At 40.6% G+C, this 25,754-nt stretch overlaps 1 long non-coding RNA gene across 1 annotated transcript; it reads right to left on the bottom strand.

The window, feature by feature from the left end:
* Positions 1 to 14,969: 14,969 nt before the first annotated feature.
* Positions 14,970 to 24,943, bottom strand: LOC117804062. Its single transcript, XR_004628250.1, has 3 exons — positions 24,799 to 24,943; positions 15,628 to 15,727; positions 14,970 to 15,301 (listed from the first exon to the last, which is right to left on the bottom strand). It is a non-coding gene; the product is annotated as an uncharacterized LOC117804062 (long non-coding RNA).
* Positions 24,944 to 25,754: the final 811 nt, after the last annotated feature.

Below are 25,754 nucleotides of genomic sequence, written 5' to 3'. Positions count from 1 at the left end.
AAAAAAAAAAGTGATATCTCCCTCTCATTTTGATTTCCAGTTCTCTGGTTCCAAAGCTTTGTGAGCTTTTCTTTATCTGGTGTACTTCCATCTCCATCTCGCCTTCTGCAAAGATTCATGATACAGCGAACCCTAGATCAACTGTGCATATTCTGAGGCCATATTTCAAGAGCCCTTTCTATATATTAACTCATTAAATCATGACACCAAACTTGGTGCTCTTCTGGTCACCCACATTTTGAAGATAAACCCAAACACAGAGATGTTAAGTAACTTTCCCAAGGTCACATAGCTAGCAGGTAATCAAGCCTGAGTTTAAAGCCAGACTCAGGCTGAGAATCTGTGCTCTTAATTCCCTTACTCTTGTGTCATTCCTTTAGTTTCTTTTTTTTTTTTTTTTAAAGATTTTATTTATTTATTTGACAGAGATAGAGACAGCCAGCGAGAGAGGGAACCCAAGCAGGGGGAGGGGNGGGAGAGGAAGAAGCAGGCTCACAGCAGAGGAGCCTGATGTGGGGCTCGATCCCATAACACCGGGATCACGCCCTGAGCCGAAGGCAGACGCTTAACCGCTGTGCCACCCAGGCGCCCCTCTTGTGTCATTCCTGATTCAACATTTCAAGAACATTTCCTTCTTCCATTCTATAGAGTTTCCTCTGAGCTTGATTCCCCTTCCAAACAAGTCAATAATGCAGGGATTGAGTCCTAGAAATGGGTAGGGATTCAGTATCTGAGGAACTGTAAACCAAGCCTCTTCCACTGCACAATACAAAGAACACTTGGTTAGCACAATTATTACAAAGTGAAATATTCTACTTAATTAAATACTCTGGTCAACTGAGAATGATATGGCCACCATATTAAAATGCCAAAAACAGTACCCTAAAATGACCTCTATATCACAAACTTAGTGGCTTAAGCAATGCAGATGTATTATCCCACCCTTCCTTAGGCCAGGTCACAGGAGCTCAACGGGTTTCTCTGCTCTGTGTCTCAGAAGGCCAGCCGGAGCACTCCTCTGAACCTCTCACCTGAAGCTCCTTTATCTAGGAGAATCTGCTTTCAAACTCATTCAGGTAGCTGGCATCTATCTTTCTTTCTTTCTTTCTTTCTTTCTTTCTTTCTTTCTTTCTTTCTTTCTTTCTTCTTTCTTTCTTTCTTTTTCTTTCTTTCTTTCTTTCTTTCTTTCTTTCTTTCTTTCTTTCTTTCTTTCTTTCAAGATTTTATTTATCTATTTGAGAGAGAGAGAAAGACAGNTTTCTTTCTTTCTTTCTTTCTTTCTTTCTTTCTTTCTTTCTTTCTTTCTTTCTTTCTTTCTTTCTTCTATTTTATTTATCTATTTGAGAGAGAGAGAAAGACAGCCAGCAGGAGAGGGAACACAGGCAGGGGCAGTGGGAGAAGAAGCAGGCTCCCAGCAGAGGAGCCAGATGTGGGGCTCAATCCTAGGACTCTGGGATCACACCCTGAGCCGAAGGCAGACGCTTAATGACTGAGCCACCCAGGCACCCCAGTTGGCACCTATCTGTTCCTAGAAACATGTGTTTCTAGTTTCTAGTTTCCTCAGCTGGGAGCCCCTCTCAGCCACACAGGCCAGCCGCACTACTCATCATGCAAAGACCTACATCTTAGGGCCCAGAACAGTGCATCAAGTCTTCCTCATACTTCTCATCCCTGATTTCTCCTTCTGCATCTATTTGCCTCTAGTCAGAGAAAGTCCTTTGATTTTGAGGGCTGATAGGATTAGATTGGACCCACCTCAAAAATCCAGGTTAGACTCCCAATTTTAAAGTCTATAATCTTAGTTATGTGTACAAAGACCCTTTGTCATGCAACATAACATATTCAGAGCTTCCAGGGACTGGAGCACAGACATCTTGAGGGAGTGGCATTGGTCACCATAAGATTCTAGCAGGAACCTGGGGTGCCATTCCAAATTTCAATGTGAGTAATAACAATACCTACTTTACATGAGAATTAAGTGAGTTAATATTTGCTTAGAACAGTATCTGGAAAGTGCTATATAAGTGCTGAATTAATGAATTAATGAATGAAGTTCTGACTGTACTTGAAAGATTGGAAGTTATTGGTTGGGGAGGGGAGGGGTGGGGAGGAATGAGAAAAATTCCTGATGGCATCTTTGCTTAGTTGTCATTTGCGATAGACAAAGGTTGCTGTTATTTAGGGTATTCTGGTTATACGTAAGGTCATTGAGAAGGTAAAAATGTCAATATGGTTGTTTGCATAACTAATTTATTTTGAGTCCAGTTAGTCAACAAATCTCTGCTCTGGCATGGGCTTGACAGTAGATAATCCATGTGTTGCATCACACACCGTGATGTTGTTAGAGAGCTCCTCCGCCCTTGCCTTGGTATCCCTAGAAACACAGATTTCCTGGCACAAGACCATCACCCTGGAAGTTGAGAAGAAAATACAGGCTTTTTCCTACACTCGATGGCACCTCTTAATCTCCATATTCCCATTACTCTCTCCAGTCCCTTTTGCAGTACCCAGGATAGGAGTAATGACCAGAGACCATTTGTAATAATAAACACTTGAGTATTCTCCAATTTCAAAATGCTTTCATCAACTAAAGAAGCAGCAGGGTATGGTGGATTTGAATCTTAACTCTGCTATCTACTGACTATTTGATTTTGGAAAACTTCCACATCCTAGATGCCAAATGGGGTTAGTAATAACTGCCTTCGACTGCTGTTAGCATAGAGCCAGTGTAATCGAAGAACCTAGCAGTTCCTGGCACATGAAAGGCGCTTAACAAATGGCTACTATTATCACGTATTATTTCTAAGAGTGACAGAAAAATATAGGATGCCAGGTTAGTTTTAATTTCAGGTAAGTAACACATCATTTTTTTAGTATAATGTGTTCCAAATATTGCATGGGGCACACTTATATTGGCATTTTTTAAAAAAGATTTATTTATTTATTTTAGAGGGGAAGGGGGAGGGGCAGAGGGAGAGAGAGAGAATCTCAAGCAGGCTCCCCACTGGGCACAGAGCCCCACGTGGGGTTCAATCTCACAACCTCAGCGGGGCTCAATCTCACAACTCTGAGATCAGCACCTGAGCCCAAACCAAGAGTCGGATGCTTAACCAACTTCGCCACCCAGGCACCTCTTGGCATGATTTTTATTTGCTAAATCTGGCAACCCTCTTTCACGTGATCCTAGCGCAAACATCAAAGTAAACATTGTTTCCATTTTATGGGTGAGGAAACGGAAGCTCAGAAAAAGTAAGTGATGTGAAACGATCACAAACAAATTAAAATGGTAGAACCTGTCTTGTTTTTAACACGGGATTGGGTTTATTTTTTTCTCTCTCTCCAAAAGAATGCTCTTTTGAATCTCTCACTTTCATTTCTCTTCACCTTCATCTCACTCCCCAAATGCTTACCACAACCACCTAAACACAGGGGCTCCGAGTGTAGACTGTCAGCATGAACAGAGAAGAGGGGCTGGCATGGAACTGCTGCGCCAGCCTGCGTCTGCATGGATCCCCTCTCCCTCCAAACAGGAGAACTGACTTTAAACACAGGGGTTGAGATGAGGTGGATTAAAAGGAAAGATTGATGTTAATTCTGTTAGTGCTTATGACTGATAAAGTACATGGTGACTTCCAGGCAATAATGAGTAAAGGTCTGCTGTGTGCACCCAGCAGTGAGCTCCCTCAGTGTAGACGTGAAGGGAGGGGACAGGCAGACATGTTAGGCACAGCATTAGGATCCTCAAGGTCAAGAACTAAGATTTCTTGAGGGCCCCTGGGTGGCTCAGTCCATTAAGCGTCAGCTTCTTGGTTTCAGCTCAGGTCATGATCTCAGGGTGGTGAGACAGCCCTGCTGGGGCTCTGCACTCAGCGGGGAATCTGAAGGTTCTCTCTTTGCCCTTCCTCCGTTCTTTCTCTCTCTCAAATACATAAATAAATCTTAAAAAAAAAATAAAAAAGAACTAGGATTTCTTGTATCTTCTCCACCCCGCCCACCTCATTCTAGTTGTTATCTTGTTCCTCTGGCGTAAAGCTCAACTGGTCACAAATCAACACAGCTGAGGTCTCCGTGTCTGTGATCTCACTAAGCCAGGGCAGTTACCATAACCGTCAGGAGCTGGTCTTCCCAGTAATGATACCGTTCCTGGCTGGTGGGTTGTGGAACTCCTTGGTCCTTGAAGGAGAGAATTCAGTCGAGAGACTCCAAAAGAGAGTTAAAGCAGCAAAGGGTTTAATTTGGCAGATGGAAGGTATGCTCCAGAGACAGGGAAGAGGCTGACCCAGGATGCGTGGCAGCCCACTGAGTTTCTCATTGTGTTCTTTTATGGGGGTTTATCGGGTTTCCTCCCTCCCATCTTGTCATTATCACTCCACCCTTGTGTCGGCCTTGGTTCCCTTCCCTCCAACCCTGTGCGCAAGTTTGTGGGGGTCGTCTTCCCATGAGCGCCTCAGCACAACCCATAGAGGAGCCCAAACCACAATGCAAATGATGTTATAACGATATTATCCTTGCGGTTTCCAGCAGACACAGTCTTTCTTAAGTGCGCATGCTCCAAAGTTGGGCCAGTCCCTATAGCCAGTAGCCTCTGCTTCTCAGTCTGCGCTAAACCGCAAAAGGGGGTTGGTCCCTTTTGGAGATGGGGCGGGCTCTGGGCCGAAGATGGGTAGTTGCTGGCAATTGTCCCTGTGTTACCCTCCTTTCTCCCCTCCTAACTGCCTACTCTAACAAAATTAGAAGAAGGCGGAGAAGAGCTTTAAAATCAACTTCAAATTACCTTGTTTTAGGGACATGCCAATTTTAAAACATTTGTCCTAAGCCTAGAGGCCAAGAAGAATAAGTCTCCTTGATTCCCGTTGTAGGGAAGCTCCAGGAGAAGTGTGATCTCCAAAAAGTATCCTGCCTCGGGTCCGTTTATCGTCTCTTCAGAAGAGCTAGGATTTCATGTTTCTGTGAGCACACGAAAGAATTTTTTTCTCAATTTTAAGTATACACTCGGAAGAAAATTAACACACAAGTACCTACGTATGGTGTTAACTTGAGTAGCTAAAACGGGAATTTACCCGTAGAGAAAACGGAGTACTGTGGACCTTCGGATTATCACTGGGCCCAGAGAGCTGACCCCCCTTTTTCTATAGTGCATTTTTGCTGACATTATCGTTATTTCCATCACCTTTTTTTTTTTTTTTTTTACTGTACAGTGCCTCCACCCTTTTCTGCCTACCGTAGATTTTATTTTCATTGGTTTACTTGTTTTGGTGGAGAGAGTAAACTTGGTGCATTATTTTTAATGTGCATGAAAAATCTTCCTTTTTTTCTTTTCCGATATATAGCAGTCTGATTTAGCATCTCCAAGAAGGAAAGCAATATAGGGTATGGGAAATGCTTACGGCAGCCTGAAGAGTGACAGGCCAACTGGGCCCCAAAAAACTCTGCTTCTTGACAATACCTGTATCTCAGCTCATTTCTGCACACACAGACTGGAAATAGCTGCCATGAAATTTCAATTGTTCACTCTCTAATACATCTGCAAACTGCTTAGCTCAGGACCCAGAGTTTCCTTAAAGCAACATTTCTCAGTTGATGGGCCATGGACCACCTGTATCAGATTCACCTGAGATTCTGTAAATTTGTGAAAGCCTAATATGAGGTTCCCCATGCAGACCTACTATTGATGGGAATCTGTAATTAACAAGTGTGGGTCTTTAAGCTCTGGCCTTAGAGAATGTATACATGTGATTCGGAATGAATTTTATGACTTATTTCCTTAGTTGATCAGCTAGTATGGTCTGGCTAATAACTGTCTGTGATTTCATCACTTCCCTACATTCTCTGGCCCATGCATCCAGGTCAAGAATGGACGAGGGGGCTTCACAGTGATCACTGGACAGGGCTGAGGGCCCAGTGTGGGTGAGGCCAGTAGTCTGTTGTAACACCAATGTGCATCATGCTGTGATTTCTCTATGATGAGTTCGGTACCTGAAGGACATTCTCGACTGAGACAGACTCCGTTTGATCCACCCCTGAGGAGGGAGATACAAATGCCTAATTCCACACACAAAAATGGAGAATTACATAAAGCTTATTTTAAAAAGTAATTCAAGTGTGAAGATATATGCTAATATATTAAAACTACCGTTTAAACATCCTGTGGTTTTTCTATTAACTTTCAATCCCTTCTCATTTGGAATCAGGAAAATCATTAGTCAGATACGGTTCAAGGAATTATCTTTTTCCTGGTCTGATCTGGATTGTTTTTCTTTGCCAGACACCTGCATTGGGCCCTGTTCATCTTCTATTTCAGGCTGGTCTCATTGGAATGGCCATTTGCTCATTAGATGACACTTGATGCCAGCATCCCAGCATTTTCGGGCTTCCTGTATGGGCTCCAAGTCTGGCTCTTACACATCAAAACTGGATCAATTGGATTTCTGTGCTCCATCTCACTCCCTAATGACACAGAATTAGAGTAGTTCCCTCTGAGCCGCGATCTCTCTGAGAAATGTCTGTCCCCAGAGAAAAACGTGCAGCTCGCAGTCTGCCCCTTGGCTCTGAGCCTCCTACGGGCTGCCTATCACTGTCACGGGAGGGCTGCATGTCGTCTCAATCTGGCAGCTGTGAAGACCTTCTAAATTAAGCCCCTCTCCCTGGAAAAATTCCCTGTCTACACACACACACACACACACACACACACACACACACACCCTTGCATTTTTATCACATTTCCTGCCAGCGAACACTCTCAAAGTCACCTGAATTACACTGTCATGGCCCTCCCACCCTGTCTGCAGCTGGGAGAATAAAGTGAACTCTCCCCCCCCCCTGCCTTTCTGCAGATCATCCAGACCAGGTACGTAGAAATTGGGAAAGCAGAAGCTTACAGGACGCTTCTCTGTCTGCTAAGGGTGAGGCACAGGTCCATATATTATCTGCAGAGATCCTGCTTCTTGCTCATAATCTGGGGACATTAGTAATAGGAATTAAGGAAGAGGCAATAATATTGCAGGAGACACCCCGGCCCTCGGCCCTTGAAGAATGAGTGCAGTTAGTGACCACCAAGTTCACAAAGATAATCATGTGGGTAGAAAAAATGAGATTTTTCACCAAACACTAAGCCATTGTTGTAATCAGATGGTCAAAACACACGAGTAGAAACATAGACTTTTACTGGGTACGTGGTAGATATTGATGGATTCTTCAAAGCAGGAAATTGAATTTTTAAACTGTTGTTGGATTTTGTTCAAATTCAATTTTCAAAAAGATGAGGTGTTATAATTTTTTTAATCACTGCAGAAAATTAGGCTTTCTCGAAAATGGCCTATTCCTTAAGGAAAACATTCTATAATGAAAAGCAATAAGGATCTATAATTGCATGAAATGAGCATTTTCTAGTTAATTTGGGCAGAGAACTGAATCAAGTTGGAAAAATCTATGCCACAAATCTTTGATCCTCTAAATACAGGAGCAGCAGAACCATTTACATTTATTTTGTGTGTTTTTTATTTCACTAGAATTATTTTGACAATATTATGTAGGCCTGAATTATCAAAATAGAAACTCGATTTATTGGAATAATCTTCCTTGTGGGAAGAACAAAAAGTATTATCACTATGATTTATTATTTTTTAAAAAGATTTTATTTATTTATTTGAGAGAGAGAGAGCATAGAAGGGAGGGGGAGCAGCAGACTCCCTACTGAGCAGGGAGCCTGATGTGGGGCTCGATCCCAGGACCCCAAGATCATGACCTGAGCTGAAGGCAGACACTTAACCGACTGAGCCACCCAGGTGCCCCTTATCACTGTGATTTGAAAAGAAAAAAAAAAAAAAAAGAGGGTGGGGGAATTTCAGTGTAGAGATCCCAGGCTCCCTCTAAGCAGAAAACAGACTTATATAAGTGAGGGGATGGAGCCAAGAAATTTGTTTTTATTCGCACTAGAGCTAAGCTAGCCTACACATGTAGTGGCCATTCCTTTTCTTTAGTCTTTTGGATCAAACAGTAATCCATGCTTCCTGTCTCCCCAAATGTGCATTAATAACCCTTTGTTAATCCCACTAATAATGTCAAGTGAGTCCTTCTATAGTTCATTTATTTAACTAATCATAAACACATATATTTATCATTTTCTTTATGCTACATGTATTACAAACTATAGAATCTATACATACATATTACTCTGTGGCTTTTTTACTTAATTCTATATTGATATATATTTAAGACATATGTAGAAATATAGCTCTATATTTTACTCGGCTACATAGTATTCTATAGACTAAAATTCCATAATTTAAAAAATCCAGTCACTATCTTATTGACAAGTCTTTAACTTTATTCTAGTTTTTGTAAATAAGAAAATTGTCATAATAAACATTCTTAATGCATTAAATTTATAAGTAAATAATTTTTTCTTCTGAATATATTCTCAAAGGTGTACATTGCTGTGTTAAAAACATATGCATTGTCAATTTTAATAAAAATACCAGATTACTTCTGTGTAAGTTCTGGCAATTCACAGTCACGCCAATAATGGTGTCAGTTCCTCATACTCTAGCCAGCACTTGATATTGTCATTATTTTTCTAAGATTTTATTTATTTATTTATTTATTTGAGAGAGAGAGAGAGAGAGAGTGAGCAGGGGGAGGGGACAGAGGGAGATGGAGAGAGAATCTCAAGCAGACTTCACGCTGAGCCAGGTGCAGGACTCAATCCCACAATCCCGAGACCATAACCTGAGCTGAAATCAAGAGTTGGACACTCAACTGAGCCACCCAGGCACCCCAATATTGTCATTATTTTTTAACATTGGAATCTAATGGTTAAAAATAGTAGCTCTTTTTTTTTTAAATTTGTACTTCCAGATGACAAAGTTTCATATATTTATTGGACATGTTCCCTTTCTTTTCTGTGGACTGCCTGTTGATATCCTTAGGCCATATTTTTATTGGGTTGTTTATAATTTGCCTGCACATTTGCTGGAAGCTCTTTGAAATATAATCCTTTGTTGTGTGTATCGCAAACATTTTTTCTCCAGCCTCTGTGATTGTCTTCTGACTTTTTAATGTTTTCTTTTGTCATACTGAAGCTTTTAATTTCTGTATAAAGTTCTCTCAAATTTTGTAACTTATTCTTTTTTCCCAGGAAGTTTACCCCACTGCACTCTGCACCCAAAAATATGCAGCTATTCTCTGCATTCATAACCTTACAACTGTAGGTTCCTACCACACCTTCCAGAGCCAGCCTTTGGCTATTTTTTTCCCAAACCCTTTCTACACTCCCTCTTGCCATGCTGCATTCTCAAAGTCACCCTGGATTTTGTGGGGACTCTGTTTTGTTTTTGTCTTTGTTGTTTGCAGACTTAATCTATTTTGACAAAGAAGAAAATAATATGGTAATATTATTAGCAAGGGCACTTTTGTTTGACAACAGGGCGAGAGAGGGGAAAGTGCATAATGCAAGGAGGGCAAATACGTGACACAGGTGACACAGGCGTCATAGGCTCTCAGCGCCTGCAGCACACACCCACCGCCGCCCCCACCCACCGCCACCCCCTACAACACTCCAGCACTCCCACACGCCGTGGGCGTGGCCCAAAACCCTTCTCAATAAAGCACCTTCGGCAAATGGGGCTTCTCAGAGATGGCCACAGCTGTATCTTTCTTCCCACGAGCTTTCCAGCATCTTGTTGCCCCCCAGCCAAGACGTGGAGTCTAATTCTTCTCCTCTTGAATCCTGGCGGATTTGTGGCTCACTTGTAACCAGCAGAATGTAGCAGAAACAACTCTGGTGGCCTTCTGAGTTTAAGTCATAAGAGATGACGCAGCTTCTGGCTACCTAGCAGAAATGCTCGCTCTTAACGGTGGAACACGTGTCCTTGTCTTCAGCCATTCAATCACTCTGAGGCCACCACGCTATGAGGAAGCCTTGCAAAGAGACTATCTATGTTTAAATCTTTTGATCAATCAATAGACACAGGTAGCTATATAAAAAGAGAGAGAGATGCCCTGTCGGTCACCAGCTGCTCCAGAACCCCACTGCCCTAATCACTGTCGGACTGTCCTTCATGGGAGACATTCACGTGAGCCCTTCCTGAGTTCCTGACCTACAGAAGCCAAGTCATCATAAAATGTTTGTTGTTGTTTTAAGCCACTAGGTTCTGGAATGGTTTGACAGAACACTAGATAGAGACAACCAGTGGAATGGAGATGCCTGTGAATTGAAACCTATTTACCATCCCTTGCCTAACTGTAAGTAAAATTTTAGGCATTTATAAGTAAGGTATTTTTAAACAGAGAGCTTTTTTAGGTTTTTCAAATCATTCAGCGGTGTTTGTTTGTTTGTTTTCACCTTTAGGTATAATGAGGGCTCTGTTATCTTTCCAGAAAATTACCTCACCAAGGTTTCCCTATCTTTCCATCAAGGCCCACCCCCCAGCTCCCCAGAAAAAAAGCATAAGAAAATTGTGGGAAAAGAATCTGCAGCTAAATATCGGGGGAGTCTTAGAACAGCCTCCATACGGTCTTCCGGTCCATATCAGCCCCTGCCTTGACATGCCCAGGCAAAACACCTTCTACCAAGTGCCACGGATTCGTCTGCGCTAAGTAAGCCCCTCCGAAGTCTGTAGGAGAGTTCGTTTCTTCCTACATCTTTTTATAATCTTAGAGACCTTCAACACTGTGATCACATACGAGCTTCATCTGATTTTTTCTTGGCACCCACTTGCCTCTGTCCTCGCCTTCCCTCACAGACACCCCATCTCCAAGGTAACCCATGCTAACTGCTTACATGCATCCATGTACCCTTCCATATTTCCATCTGTGCTCAAATAACGCTACACAGCCAGAGGCACGTGCAGATTACCACATAAAAAGCTAATGCTTTTAAACTTGTTAGTCACACAGGCTGTAAATGCCACTGCTGACGGCAAGCCACACCTCCATGCCTTCTTCTGTTTCTCCCCACTTACTCTTTGATGCAGTCCCACTCCCCTTCTCTCCCTCCCCCGGGGCTTACTTCAGTTCAGATCATTTGGAGTCATGACAGTGCTACTTATGTTTTCATCTCTCCATCCCTCTTTCTTCCCTTCCATCATGTTCTTCCTAGCAATCCTGATTGTTATTCTTTTGATTTCTTCTCAAGAAATTCAGGCAAACAGGTGAAATGCTGGACACTTAAGCAGAAATGTGAAAGTATGGGTTGGCAAAACTCTTGTCCTTCTTGATTTGGAGAAGAGATGATGCCTCACTGGATGGGCTCATCACTGACCTCACCCTGCAGGAATCGCTTTGCTGCCTCTTGCTGTCTGCTGCACATTCCAGAAGACAAGTTAGAAAAACACTATTAGCTTTTCCAGCCATCATTGTCCTATTGTCACCATAGCGACAGATGTTATGTGAAATCAGCTGCTTTATTGTGAAAACAGTGTAGGTTGGAAACTAGCCTTGGGGAAGTTGCAAAGAACATGAGATTTAATTCTGATATACTCCCCATGGGTTCTTTTCTATATTAGCTTTTCTTTTAAATAAACTTTATTGAACAACAATAATATAAAATACAATAAAAAGTCAAAAGGTCATCTTTTAAATTTCTACGATGGTTATTTGATTCAACAGTATGAGACCAGATCTTGGTGGTAGATGTGAAAGCAAAATCAAATATGTACCAATCCAGAGAACTTCAAAGCAGCCGAAGAAACTGTAATGGTGAATGTACTGTGTACTGAACATCGGTTGAGGTAATTTTATCCTTCTGAACATTAAGTTCTATTTCTGGACCAAAATGAGGAATAAAAAGACACATACTTGGAATCTGATACTATCCCATTAATTACTTAGAATCCTGAATTGTCATTAGCCATCAGGGAAATTCAAACCAAAACCACCTTGAGATACCACCTTACACCAGGTAGAATGGCAAAAATGGACAAGGCAGGAAACAACAAATGTTGGAGAGGATGTGGTGAAAGGGGATCCCTCTTACACTGTTGGTGGGAATGGAAGTTGGTACAGCCACTTTGGAAAACAGTGTGGAGGTCCCTTAAAATGTTAAAAATTGAGCTACCCCATGATCCAGCAACTGCACTACTGGGTATTTACCCCAAAGATACAGACATAGTGAAGAGAAGGGCCATATGCACCCCAATGTTCATAGCAGCATTGTCCACAATAGCTAAATCGTGGAAGGAACCGAGATGCCCTTCAACAGATGACTGGATTAAGAAGTTGTGGTCCATATATACAATGGAATATTACTCAGCCATCAGAAAGAACGATTACACAACATTTGCAGCAACATGGACGAGACTGGAGGAGATTATGCTAAGTGAAATAAGTCAAGCAGAGAAAGACAATTATCATATGGTTTCATTCATTTATGGAACATAAGAAATAGGAAGATCGTTAGGGGAAGGAAGGGAAGAATGAAGGGGTAGGTAAACAGAAGGGGGAATGAACCATGAGAGACTGTGGACTCTGGAAAACAAACTGAGGGCTTCAGAGGGGAAGGGGGTGGGGGATTGGGATAGTCCTGTGATGGGTATTAAGGAGGGCATGTATTGCATGGTGCACTGGGTGTTATATGCAAGTAATGAATCCTGGAACATTGCATCAAGAACTGGGGATGTACTGTATGGTGACTAATATAACAAAATAAATGTTGTTTAAAAATAAAACGCTACTGAACTGACACTTAAAATTGGTTAAGACAGTATTTGTCTTCCTCAGTCTTATTTCTCTTAGCGTAATAACTTCTAGGTGACAGACGGGAGCTACACTTGTGGGGAGCACAGCATAACTTGTAGAGGTGAGTCACTGTGTTGTACACCTGAAACTAATGTAACATTGTGTGTAGACAATACTCAAATTTTAAAAAATTTTAAGTAGTTAAAATTGTACAGTCCATGTTATGTGTATTTTACCACAATTTTAAAAGATAAATAAAAATCATTAATTTTACATTATGTGAATTTTACCACAATAAAAAAATGGTTTATTTGCTTTTTTGGTGCAAAAAAAAAAATAGAATCCTGATTTGTCATAAATGAGATCATTCAGCTGCTAATAAATAAAACTAAATAATGGCACAATCAGATTTTTAATCCCAAATAAGATATATACACACCCAGAATGGAATAATACAATGGCATGAAAAGAAAAGAGTAAGAAAGCTGTGTTACCATCATCTGTTTTTGCCAACAATGAATTCACGAGGCATGTTACCTAGACGGCGTGTTTCTGCAAGTGGTCAGGGTGTGTTATTCACTGAATAAGCCATTAAGGTCAGAGGAACTTTGAACTAGATTTGATTTCAAAGACATGAAAAATGCCTGGGCCTTTGCAAAAATTACCCAGGAAAAAGTCAGGCATAAGACAACAAAATGTACACCACCTGGAAATACAGAATTAGAAAAAAATAGTTAGAAGGTAGGTAGACACAGTGTAGCTTCAGTTTCTAATCATGCCATTACAACCACACGTTAGAACTTAGGTATATTGCAAAGACAACTTTTATGAACTTCTTTCAAATATTTATTTATTTATTTATTTATTTATTTATTTATTTAGCTAGCGACCTTTACACCCAACATGGGACTCGCACTCACGACTCCGAGGTCAAGAGTTATGTGCTCTTCCAACTGAGCCAGCCAGGCGCCCCATGAACTTCATTAACAGTTGTGGGGATCAGGTTGGGTACTCACACCATCTATCAGCCTATTTCCTTGATGCTAAATATCATCACATATGGTAATTCATATAGACAAAATTTTAAATTAAGAAATCAAACAATTTTGAAAACCAAAGAAGGAGATCTGATGAATCTTAAGGAAAGGTATGGCTATTTCTATAGGAATTATTCTAACTCTGGCTGAGGAGACTTTCTAGGAGTATAAAGCATTGGTACCAAAACTGTGAATTCAAACTTTGAATCTGCTCCCTATTAGCTGAGTGATTGAGATAAATTGCTTAACTTCTAAACATCAGTTTCGTTATTTGTAACACACACTTCACGACGTGTTGTGAGGATTAAATGAAAGAATGTGTGCAAAGAGCTTATTTCAACTTAGAACTTTTATTGTCATTGTTGGTATTCAGCTGTGCAATCCGCCTAAAAATTTCAACAGCTTTTTTCAAACCTCAGGAGTTTATAACTAATGTTATGCATTTTAAAGCTAACTTTATTAGTGTTTGTTTGGAACTGGTATAAAAAGAGTTGTCCATGGGCCTTCATATTTATATGCGGTGCCAAACAAGGCCTGAAATCTATCTATTTCATCTTGTATTTCTGACCAGGATTAGAAATCATCACAGAAAATACTTAAATATGAAAATTTTTTTAAGAAAGTCTGCAATAATCTGGAGATATCAGAATAAAAATAAGAAATAATGAGAAGAAAGGAAATTGGAAATAAACCCATGTGCTTGAAATACTTATTTCCACAATAAATACTAGCCTTCCATTTGCAATATCACATTTAAAGAATATAAATGTCAATTTCTTTGGAAACTAAGTTGCCTAGGATTTAGATCAACAAGCTAATGTCGTGGATAAATTGCTCCTTCAGCAGTCTGAGGCATAAGAAGAAGAAGAATTGGGAAATAGTGAAGAATTATACAATTATATGACATTTGTTTAGTTTGTGAAGTTGACAGGCAGCTATTTACCTCTGAAATTGGTTTCTGAGAAATGAAAAGAACACAGGGAACATGCAGAAAAATCAAATTAGGTTCAGGGAAGAGCTTCTCCAAAGGCAGGGGACTTCGGTTGGAAAGCCACTCCTGCCCTGAACCTTGTTATTTCAGAGCACAACTTACAGGATCCGAGGTGACATGATTTGGACACAGTGGGTCTCAGACTTTTTTAATATTAGTTTTCTAAGGATGTCCCAAAGTGTCCCCTGGATCCAGCCTTCCGCTCACAAGAAAACTTCTTTGGCCTTTTCTTCTGAGTCTCACTTCAGATCTTGGAAGGTTGAAGAGGAGACTTTCGGGAAGGGCCTGGAGATGAAGGTCTGTCTCCAGTTGGTGTCACTGGAGGAGATGTGTCGCTTCCTCCCCAGGGTGTGGAGTAGCGACACATCCCCCTGCCGACACTGACCTGGAAGGCTCTTCTGTGATTCCCGAGCACTCCTGACCACACCCCTCAGCCACAGTCCTCTTCTCGAGAACCCCAGTTGGAGAAGCGCCACTTAGCTTCCATTTTCCACCCTTACGCTTGTTTTCGCTGTTACCCGAAAGGTGGGAAAGTGTAATGCAGCCTTGAAATTAATTAATTGTCCAACTGAGGGTAACGTTAAATCCGATGTCTGACCTAAGAAAAAACACATTCGGATACTTGTTTTGAGACAAGCCATCTCAACTTTTACGTCCTCTCTCACAGAGGCAAATCCCACTCTTACCTCATTCTAGGACAAATAACTACATTTCCAACACCCACAGCTTATAAACACATTATATATAATCCCGTTCAGAAAAAGCCTTCAGGTGTCTGGATTGGCCCAGCGTCTCCCCTAAAGTGTCTCTTCTTATGGTTCTCCTACAATTCTTCTTCAGCCTGATACTACAATAGCAACACCCAGGAGACCCAAAACAGTGGCAGCTCTAGGATTCCTGTGGATGCCCCAGAGCCTGTCGTACCTGGGCTGGAACCTTGGGCTGGTCTTTGGGCATGGAGACGTGAGGAATGTCGCATCAGGCAGATTCTGGTGAATGCCAAACTTCAGAGAACACAGATTTCCTGAAGGAAATCAAACAGAGAAGTTTGGAAAAATCATTATACTATACCCCCCTTTCTTCAGCTGAAATATTTTTCATAGGACTACAGGTATGCAGAGATCTGCAGTTAACGTGTTGGGTAAAGAATGAATTCTAGAGATGAATGTATATTTATTCATTGACCTAGTCTGTTCTGTGCATTAAAACTCCACTTACATGTTCTAAAACTATATTCTAGAGCTGGCAGAAAAATTCAACCCTTCAAACTCCACCCTTGCTCTGGACTCAATTTAATTTATCTTTTAATCTTGAAAATGTCTCAGTTAGAAATAAATCTTTAAGGTCTCAGGCCTGAGGTCAGATCCTTTTGTCAAAGAGGCTATTCTTGAACAAATTTCCAAGAAAGCCTTTCTAGCAACACCCATAACCTGTGTCAAATCGTCTGGCTCATTAGGGAAAATTTCTGGTAAACATCCCCCAACATCTGGATAGTTGATCGCTGAGGTTAACAACATTGGCAACCCTTTTGTTGTTGTTCACCTTAATGGTTATGAAAACCCGGACCTTGTTTAAGGACCAGAAGGAGCTAAGTGCTTTTAGCGGAAATTCAGTAAACACACAAAAGAATAACACGCAGATCCTGGCATAGCATGCCAAGAGTGTTTTGTTTTGCTTTTTTCAAACTCAGTTCTGTTACCAGGTTAGCAATTTGGTGAGATGTGAGCACTGCCTCCTGCAATCTCTGGTTCTTCAGTGATCAACTGCTTGGCTTCTCCTCCTCTCTCTGCATGGTTCCAGCCTCCCTGGGGAATCTCAGAGATGGGGGCAAAGGTTGCCTGATTTACCTTCAGACCCTTAGGTTGGTTCATGTTCAAGATTAAGTCTATCAATAAGTTTAAATTAGTTAATATACATATATTTCCCTCCCAACACTCTGGAACTAAAAGGGAAACTGTGAGCGTTCAAGACAAATTGTCAATGCTTTCACTCTATGAGAAATTCTTTGGTAGCAAGAAGACAAAACACTTAGCTTGTTTCTGGAAGCACTGGGTTCTCTTCCTTGCATCTGCCTTTCTTCCTCCTCTTAGTTCTGTGAGCCCTGAATAAATTTCCAGTAACCCACTCTTTGTCTGGCTTAGTGACATCACTCACTAAACATTAAAACAAATATTCGTAAAGCACTAAAAGTTTGTAAGACAAGCAGTAGTGATAGCGATGTTTTGGGACTTGCTCTCACGGTTGACTTTAAGAAACCACAGGCTTAGGGGCGCCTGGGTGGCACAGCGGTTAAGCGTCTGCCTTCAGCTCAGGGCGTGATCCCGGCGTTATGGGATCGAGCCCCACATCAGGCTCTTCTGCTGTGAGCCTGCTTCTTCCTCTCCCACTCCCCCTGCTTGTGTTCCCTCTCTCGCTGGCTGTCTCTATCTCTGTCGAATAAATAAATAAAATCTTTAAAAAAAAAAAAAAAGAAACCACAGGCTTAAAGAATTTACATTTCGGATGTCTTGAAAATAGAATTAAGTCCTAGATAGATAAGATAGTGCAAATTGCCATGTTCTATGTATGTCAAAACATGTAATTACTAAAATCTTTTTAAATTCACATACCTTTTTTTTTCTTTTTATTTAACTTCAGGAAATAAGTTTTAACTTCCACAATAAAATAGATTATGGTTATGTGAACGAAACAGTATGGCTTAAAATTAGGTATTCTCAGGGCACCACGTGGCTCAGTTGGTTAAGCATCTGACTCTTGACTTCAGCTCAGGTCATGATCTCAGGGTCATGAGATCCAGCCCCTTGTGGACTCCATGTGCAGTGAGAAGTCTGCTTGAGATTCTCTCCCTCTGCTCCTCCACCCTTACTCTCTCTCTCAAAATAAGTAAAATCTTTTTAAAAATTAGGTACTCCCTAGGTTATTTGTGCAAGTCCATACATAGTTAGGTGTTCATAATAAATACTGTATTTTCCACACTAAAATTGCTGTTGTCCTACTTGATGACATAAAAATTTGTGGCTTTTATTATCCATTGTTTTGTAGAGCATCTAGATATGTTTTGGGGGGAAAAAAGGAAGGAAGGGAGGGAGGGAAAAGAAAGGAAAGAGAAAAAAATAAAGGAGGAAAAGAAGTTGATTCTGTCTATGAATAATCCCTTGCCCTATCTGTAGGCAGCCATCCAGGCACAAATATCAGATTAGTTAGAAAAGGGGCACCTGGGTGGCTCAGTTAGTTAAGCATCTGCCTTCAGCTCAGGTCGTGATCTCAGGGTTTTGGGATTGAGTCCCACAGGGAGCCTGCTTCTCCCTCTCCTCCCCGCTCGCTCGTGATCTCTGTCGCTATCACTGTCTGTCTCTCTCTCTCAAATAAATAAATAAAATCTTTTAAAAAAGAGAAAAGATTAGTTAGAAAATAACTTTATTGTCAAACCTTCTCAGTTGATTCTTAAGTCACAGAATTTGCCCTTAATACATAGTGCAGTAAATTGTCCCCAATTCTAAATTCTCTTTCCTCAAAATTTTAGTTACGCATTTTCATCAATCCCTCCTTTTTGATTTACATGTATGAGTCTTCTTGAGGCTCACTCAGGGAAAAGACTTGTGAAATGTGAAAGTGGGTATTCTCAGATTCTGTTGAAATATAAACTGGTACAATCTTTTTCATTTGTGTGGTTATAATTGAACAACTGTCATTGTCTAGCTACTGAATATTTCCTATAGCACGTTTTTCTTGAAAGGAAAAGTATTGGAAGTAACCTCAGTACCCTACAATGGGGGAATCAGTTGAGTAAATTGATTGGGGTCCACACAACAGAAAAGTACACAATCATTAAGAAGTTAGGATGCAACACACTGAGTGTTGAGAGTATGATTTTCAAAAGGTTAGAAAAGTGACTGTATCATGGGTTTTATTAAATCATTAGTTAATGAGGGAACAGTAAGATGATGATAAAAGTGGCCCAAAGAGTTTTGAGAAGATAGGCATTGTAATAAACAGATGTTCAGCTAAGACTGCAGGGTTAGAAACAAAAATAGGTTAATGTCCCAGAGGGCAATGAACCATAACCTTTGGGATTACCACGTCCCCCCTCCACTTGCCCACCAACCCAGAGAAATTCTTTGTGTCTCAACACAAATCTACAAGTTAACTTCTGCCTCAGCAGAGCTGCAAATAGTCCGTTCAGGCAACAGAAGATCAAGACAAGTCCAGAAAATCAAGACAAGCCCAGCCTTGCCCTGGAAAGACACCCACTTGTCTCTTTTCCCTGTTACTAGGTCTCAGATAATGTTTCGGCCACTCCCTTGTAGGGTTGACCAGAATTGCACATGTTAATACATGCAAAGCACAGAGAAAAGTGCCCATCCCAGAGTAATGATCAGTTACTGTCATCGTCATCATCACCATCACCATCACAGCTGGACTTCCAGATTTTATTCATTAATTAAAAACCATTTGCTTATAAAAGGAAAGGAGACAAAGTGACAGAGTAGGAGTTTTTCTAATGAAACCGTCCCTGATAATTTGAAAGTTGAGAAAAAAAAATCATCACAGGACTGAGTCTTTTCTAAAAGAGGGCACTGGAACATTCTTAAGAGGTGCTATTTCGCTCTATTTGTCTCTAGAACATCGTGGGCCTGGGAGGAGGGAATCAACATCTTCTAGTGACAAAACTTAAAAGGTCTTGAACATTGGGACCAAGAATGAAACTAACTAGGCAGTGGGAGGCAGGGAGGAGGAGGGCTTTTTAGAATACATATTATCAGCAGCAAAGCAAAATGAATTGGAAAGCAGCTCAATAGGGGATGATGAATAAGTTCTGCGGAGTTAGAAATGGTAAGTGGGAATTAATTTTATAATGCCCATAATTAACTCTTTTAGGATTTATGAAATGTCACTTTTGCTTGCTTTATTTAACATGTTGCCCAATTTATGTTGTTTTAATAGGTTGACAGCCTATTATAACAGCTTTCAGGACTTCACTTGCATCCTCAATCCCCCCGCCCCCAACTCTGTTTTCCCCTCTAGTCTTAGGTTCCTCAATCATAAATTCTTCCTCCACAAAGATTCCAAGAACACTCACAGTTTGGCAAGTCCCATTTGTACCTCAGGGTCTGTGCCAGAGATCATAGCCTTACAATCTTTATTTCTTTTTCTTAATGTGTGTTTTTTAAAATTTATTTTAAAGAGAGAGAGAGAGAGTAGAAGGGGTGGGGAAGCAGAGGGAGAGGGACGAGCGGACTCCATGCTGAGTGCAGCCCTGACTTGGGGCTCGATCCCATGACCCTGAGATCATGACATGAACCAAAACCAAGAGTTGGTGCCCTCAACCTCTATTTTTTAAGTTCTAGTAAAAACAATAGTTGCAAGAAATAATCCTCATGGAGGGTTGGCCAAAAGTTAGGAAAGCAATTTACTCCAATTACTCTTATTTTAGTAAAATAGACTCCTAAGAATGTGAACAGAGTTCTAGACCTCCTCCCTAGGAAAAAAAAAAAAAAGCACATACATTCATATAGACAGCATTTTGTATTAAGTCCGGGAGGGTGATTAAGCCACTGAAATCCCTCTCTCGGTCAGTTGAGCCTATATTAAAGCTGCTGTTTTAAGTTTGCTTTTTAACCTTTTCTTATAGAGAACCTTAAATACACAAGAATAGACCAGAATAGGCCAAACAGTAGAATGAACCGACATGCACACATCACCCGATCCCAGCAGCCATCAGTCCCAGGACAGTTCTGTGCTGCTTTCATCTTAATCTGTCTTTAAATCAAGCCAGGTCATCAGATAACCACACGTCTGAGATATATTATTCGCCTCTAGACTGCTTTCACCAAATACATTTAGGCATGGTTATAACTTTGGAATGCCTTGCGGAATACTCAAAGAGACCCCTAGAAAAAATTTGCTTTCACACTTCTTTTAATTCATGTTAAGGAAGTTGTGCACTCCTTCCACACCCGTTCCTCTCTCAGGGCTCATTACTAGGACAGTCTATACTTCTCCTAAACTATTTCTCTGAGATTATTTTATGAATATTATGAACCCAAAGTTGATCATTTGCTATTAAAGTTTTTGTGTGTGGTTTAAATATTGGTTGCACTTGTGAGTGCCTCTTCTCTTTTTCATTATATTTAAACTCATTTCTGGCTTAAAGGTTGACTTTTGGTGTCATTATCAGGTTTCCTGGCATTTCATTGAACTTTACAATTAATTCCTAGAGTTTTTCTGTCAAGTCTTTTGAGTTGTCTATGTATGGTGATGTATGATAAGTATACAATGTCATCCAAAAATAATCATATTGAGACTTCCTTTCTAATATATCTATTGATCCAGTTTTATATACGATAACACTGACCAGAAATTCTAGACTGCTATTAAATAATGATATTGATAAAGGATCACCTAAAGTATTTCTGATTTTAAAGGGAATGTATTTGAGTTTCAGCAATAAATAGGCTCTAGGTTGTTGATTTCAAATTGATATGCTTTATCTCATTAAGGAGTGTTCTTTCCATTTTTACATCACAAAGAGGTTTGTTTATTTTATTTAAGTAAAAAATGAGGGGATTCCCTTAAATACTTATATAACCTACTTTGAGATGAACATATTCCAGAACATTCGTATTCCATACTCATTCACATTATTTCAGTAAGTTTCCTAATATTAGATTTAACTGCCATTGTATTCCTAAAATAAACTCCATTGCACATGATAGGTTATTACCATATACTACTAAATTCTATTAGATCCTTTGTTTATAAATTTTCACACACACATTATTAAGTAAGATTGGCTATGGGATCTTGTCTGTGTCTATTTGATATTGGGATTGTGTTTATTTCATACAATGAAGTGAGCAGTATTTAATATTTTTCTCTATTCCAAATTCATTTCTATAACCTGGGAATAAATTGATCCTAGAAAGTAGGAAGCAGTACACCTATAAATCAATCCAAGTTTAGAGTCTTTGGAGAAATATGGGCAGCGTTCTCAATTTATTCCATATTCATGTTTTGTGCAATTTTTAAAAAAGATGTTAATAAGTGGTTATACTTTTTTACTTATTTTTATTTATGTTAAAATATAAAGACCCAGGGGCACCTGGGTGGCACAGCGGTTAAGCGTCTGCCTTTGGCTCAGGGCGTGATCCCAGTGTTATGGGATCGAGCCCCACATCAGGCTTCTCCGCTATGAGCCTGTTTCTTCCTCTCCCACTCCCCCTGCTTGTGTTCCCTCTCTCGCTGGCTGTCTCTATCTCTGTCAAATAAATAAATAAAAAGAAAAAAAAAAGAAGAAAAAATATAAAGACCCAAACTATGCCCTTAAAATGGGTGAATTTTACAACATGTAAATTATACTTTTATTTATTTATTTTTTTAAAGATTTTATTTACTCATTTGACAGAAGGAGAAAGAGCACTAGCAAGGGGAGCTGCAAGCAGAGGGAGAAGCAGATGCCCCGCTCAGCAGGGAGCCTGATACGGGGCTCCATCCCAGGACCTTGGGATCATGACCTGAGCCTAAAGCAGGTGCTTCACTGACTGAGCCACCCAGGTGCCCCTATGCTTTGATTTAAAAAGTGAATCAGGGAGGGGGAAGCATAAAAGGAAAAATCTGAACTCTTTTGGACTTCCTAATGCTTAAAAAACATTTTTAAGCCTTTATGTTTAAATGTAGTCTGACAGTGTTTACAGATATTTCATTTTTCTTCTATGATTATAAGAAGAAACAATTGGAAAGACTGTTGTTTAAAATAGTTAGAATAAATTTCATTGTAACAACCCAATGCTGTCTTGTACTATGAAAAGGAAAGCAGCATAGAGGGATACAGAGCTGGCCAAACTTTCACTGTCATTTGTTAATTACTGTAGCATGGAAGAAACCTCAATTTGGTGCTCAGTCCTAGCACTAATCCTTTTAAGTCTCTGCTAAGGTATATTATATTAAAACCTATGGTACCTGGCATATATTCAGTGATTGTCAATTGTATTCATTTATTCATGCAATTTTGGTATCCTATTCAGGAACCTGTTGTCAAAATATTCGGATGTTTATCAAAAGAAATGGAAAAACTAATTGTTTCCTTTGTAAACATGGAATGAATCACTCAGAGAAGGGGGGCATCTGAACTTGTTCTTTCCATTGTTAATACTCAGTCTTGAAAAAGAGAATTGATAACCAGATTAGACAGACAGCAGAATTCTAAGTAAAAGAAATTATATTAACTGTGTGTCTGGTGCAGGATTTCGTATCCAATCCCTGATAAATCTAATAAAATCCAGGCCTTACCCATGATCAAAGGAGTCAGTGGAGAGAGTTAAAACATTTGGAAGACCTCTGAAGCCTCCCAAGGACTGGGCAGAGATGATCTCCAGCATCACCCAGCCACTGACGAACTCCTGCTGCCAATCCACACTTGGTAACGAATCACTAGAGAAAACATACACTCCATCGGAGACGTAGATGTTGCCAAAGCTTTGTGATATCTTTTGGAAGGTTTCTGATGACAAAGAAAATTATGCCTCCCTAACATTTTATAAAAATAGTAATGGTAGACAGGATAACTCAGTTCACTGTAAGTCTTTGAATGCCTTTGCACAGACTGGCCTTGATCTAAGAATAGACGAATTGAGATCAAATTTATTAGCCCAAGCATATGGACAAGTAGGATCCAACAGAGACCTGTATCCAAAAGGAGCCAGAAAGAGTATCCCTGAGAAAAGGAAAATCGGGGTTGGGGGGCATTGGAAGCATCCAGTAGAGATGGGGAAGTTGGCAGACAGATGATCTTTGAAACTCAGTACACCTTCTTCAATCCTCACAGGATATAGACCTGTACTCTGGGACAAAGGCCTCTTACAATTTACCTGAGTTTTGACAGTCCTTGAGACTAGGTAATCAATAACTACATCTTACCATAGAACCTACTGCAAATTCTTTGCCCACAATGTGTTAGTCTCCAGACTAGTGGAGACTGGTAACTAACAAAACGTTCTATGTTCTGTAGAAGAAAAACTATGTCAGCCAAGATGCCAGCTTCTCAGAGTATCACACGGGTATTTCCCACCGTTCTCGGCAGTGTGGACTCAGAGGTTCTCGGGCATAATCTCACAGGTTTTGGTTGGTTTGCTGGGTCGTGCAGACCTTGCAGTTCATCATTGGCAACCTGGGAACCTGTTTCTTCTGGGGTATTCTAGGAACACCTCTCCATAATCTGGTCAGGGTTTACAGCAGAAGAGTGTCCCCTCACTGAAGGCAAATTCTGCATTTGCTTCATATCCTGTACCTCAACGAGCACCTCAACGAGCAAGAGTCCCATCCTTTCTCCTTCGTGCGTCTTCAACCTCTGCCTCTCCCTTATGTCTTCTCTCACTAAAAACAAACAAAAAACCCAACAGTTCTCCACCCCACCCCATCTATTTCTCTCTCTCCTCCTTTCCATAACCAAATTTCTCAAAATGGTGCCTGTTCTTACTACATCCATGGCCTTATCTCCTGGACAACCTTCCACCCTCTCATCCACCCCACCATTTTTCCAGAAGGCCTCGCTCAAGCTCTACAACGTTGCTAAACCCAAACCCTAATTGATGATAACTTTGCATGCATAACTGTTTCATTCATCCCATACCCCCAGGGCCGGGCACACCAGAGACGTTCAGTATATTTTTGTTGAATAAATATTTTAAGTTCTAGCACTCGGGGCAGGAGGCATTATTCTAGCAGTATTCCTTTGAGCCCTTTCTTTGTTGACAGCTCTTCGATCTCGGCAAACCCACCATCGTAACTGCATGTGAAATCTGAGAAAAAGTGTTCTTTGAGCAATCGAAAAGAGAATGGTGGTTATGCATGGCAAGATAAGATAAAAAATCCCCACAATCAAAAACCCCAACTGGCTATCTAATACAACCCACACACGACACACACATCATCGGTCAGCTCTAGAGAATACCAAAGTCTGGAAATGTTCACTAGGTTACATCAGGTCTGGTAGATACTGGATGGTAGAGCTGAGGCTAGACCCCAGCTGTCCAGCCAGGGCTGGTTGCAACATGCACGTCCCTGATGCTGACATTTCGGGGGCAGAAGAGCACAAACCTTGCATTTGCAGTTACTGAGCATTTTCTTTGCTTGGATTTCAAACTTCATCAAACTTCAATCCTGTATGGAAATAGAATTCCAAATATGGAATCAGCCAGGTGTCATCCACAAAATAAGAGCCAGGCAAGAGGTCTAAATTGGGTTCTCTGGTGCCATTTGTTGGAACTTTTTCATCTCAGGATCTTGCTGTTAAGCTGAGCAGCATCCGGTTGTCGCCAGAACTGCAGCCAGGAGTTTTGAATTCTGCTTTCACTTCCCTCTGTTCTCTCCGTGTGACCTTAGGCATGTTACCACGTTTTCATTCTCCCGTTCGTTCTTCCACTCGGCTGTTCACTTGATAGCCCTCTCTTGAGCGCTTTGTATTTGCAGGGCATCGTGTTGGGTGCAAGGATGTGTGAGATGCCGTCTAGTCCCTCAACAAACTTGTAAAACAAATGAGAGAGGGGGAAAGCGATTTGTACACTTCAGGAGGTAAATGAGCATGTAATCCGAAAATCTGCGGGAGAAGAGGGAAGCAGAAAGGAGAGGAAATCCTAAGACAGAAGGAAAAACTACACCCTGAAATTTATTCATCCTAAATTATTCATCGTGGTGGTGCTGTACTTGAACGTGATTGATGAAATCTTTAACTATGGCGTGACAGAAAGAGCATGAGAAGACCGAGTCCCACGGTGGTCGCACACTTACTTTGCATTCTTTAGGCCAGTCACCTAACCTCTCCTGTAAAACATGGTTAATAATAAAGCATTTTACAGGCTTGCTATAGTGTATGTAAAGTGGTCTTTACATTCTAAAAAGCACATTCATGTATTATTTCATACCATAACCTGCTTTCCTGTAGGATATCGTTAGAACCAGCTTCCAAAGACTCTGCTGACTACAAGTCAGGGACTACTCTTAGAGGATAATCTAGGATGAGTTTCAGGAGACTATGGGTTTGTTTTTCATTTATT

Source organism: Ailuropoda melanoleuca, chromosome 10 (assembly GCF_002007445.2).
Source record: "Ailuropoda melanoleuca isolate Jingjing chromosome 10, ASM200744v2, whole genome shotgun sequence".
NCBI classification, from domain to species: Eukaryota; Metazoa; Chordata; class Mammalia; order Carnivora; family Ursidae; genus Ailuropoda; species Ailuropoda melanoleuca.
Note: the sequence above shows the minus strand (reverse complement) of the source record. Positions and strands in the feature narration are given on the sequence as shown.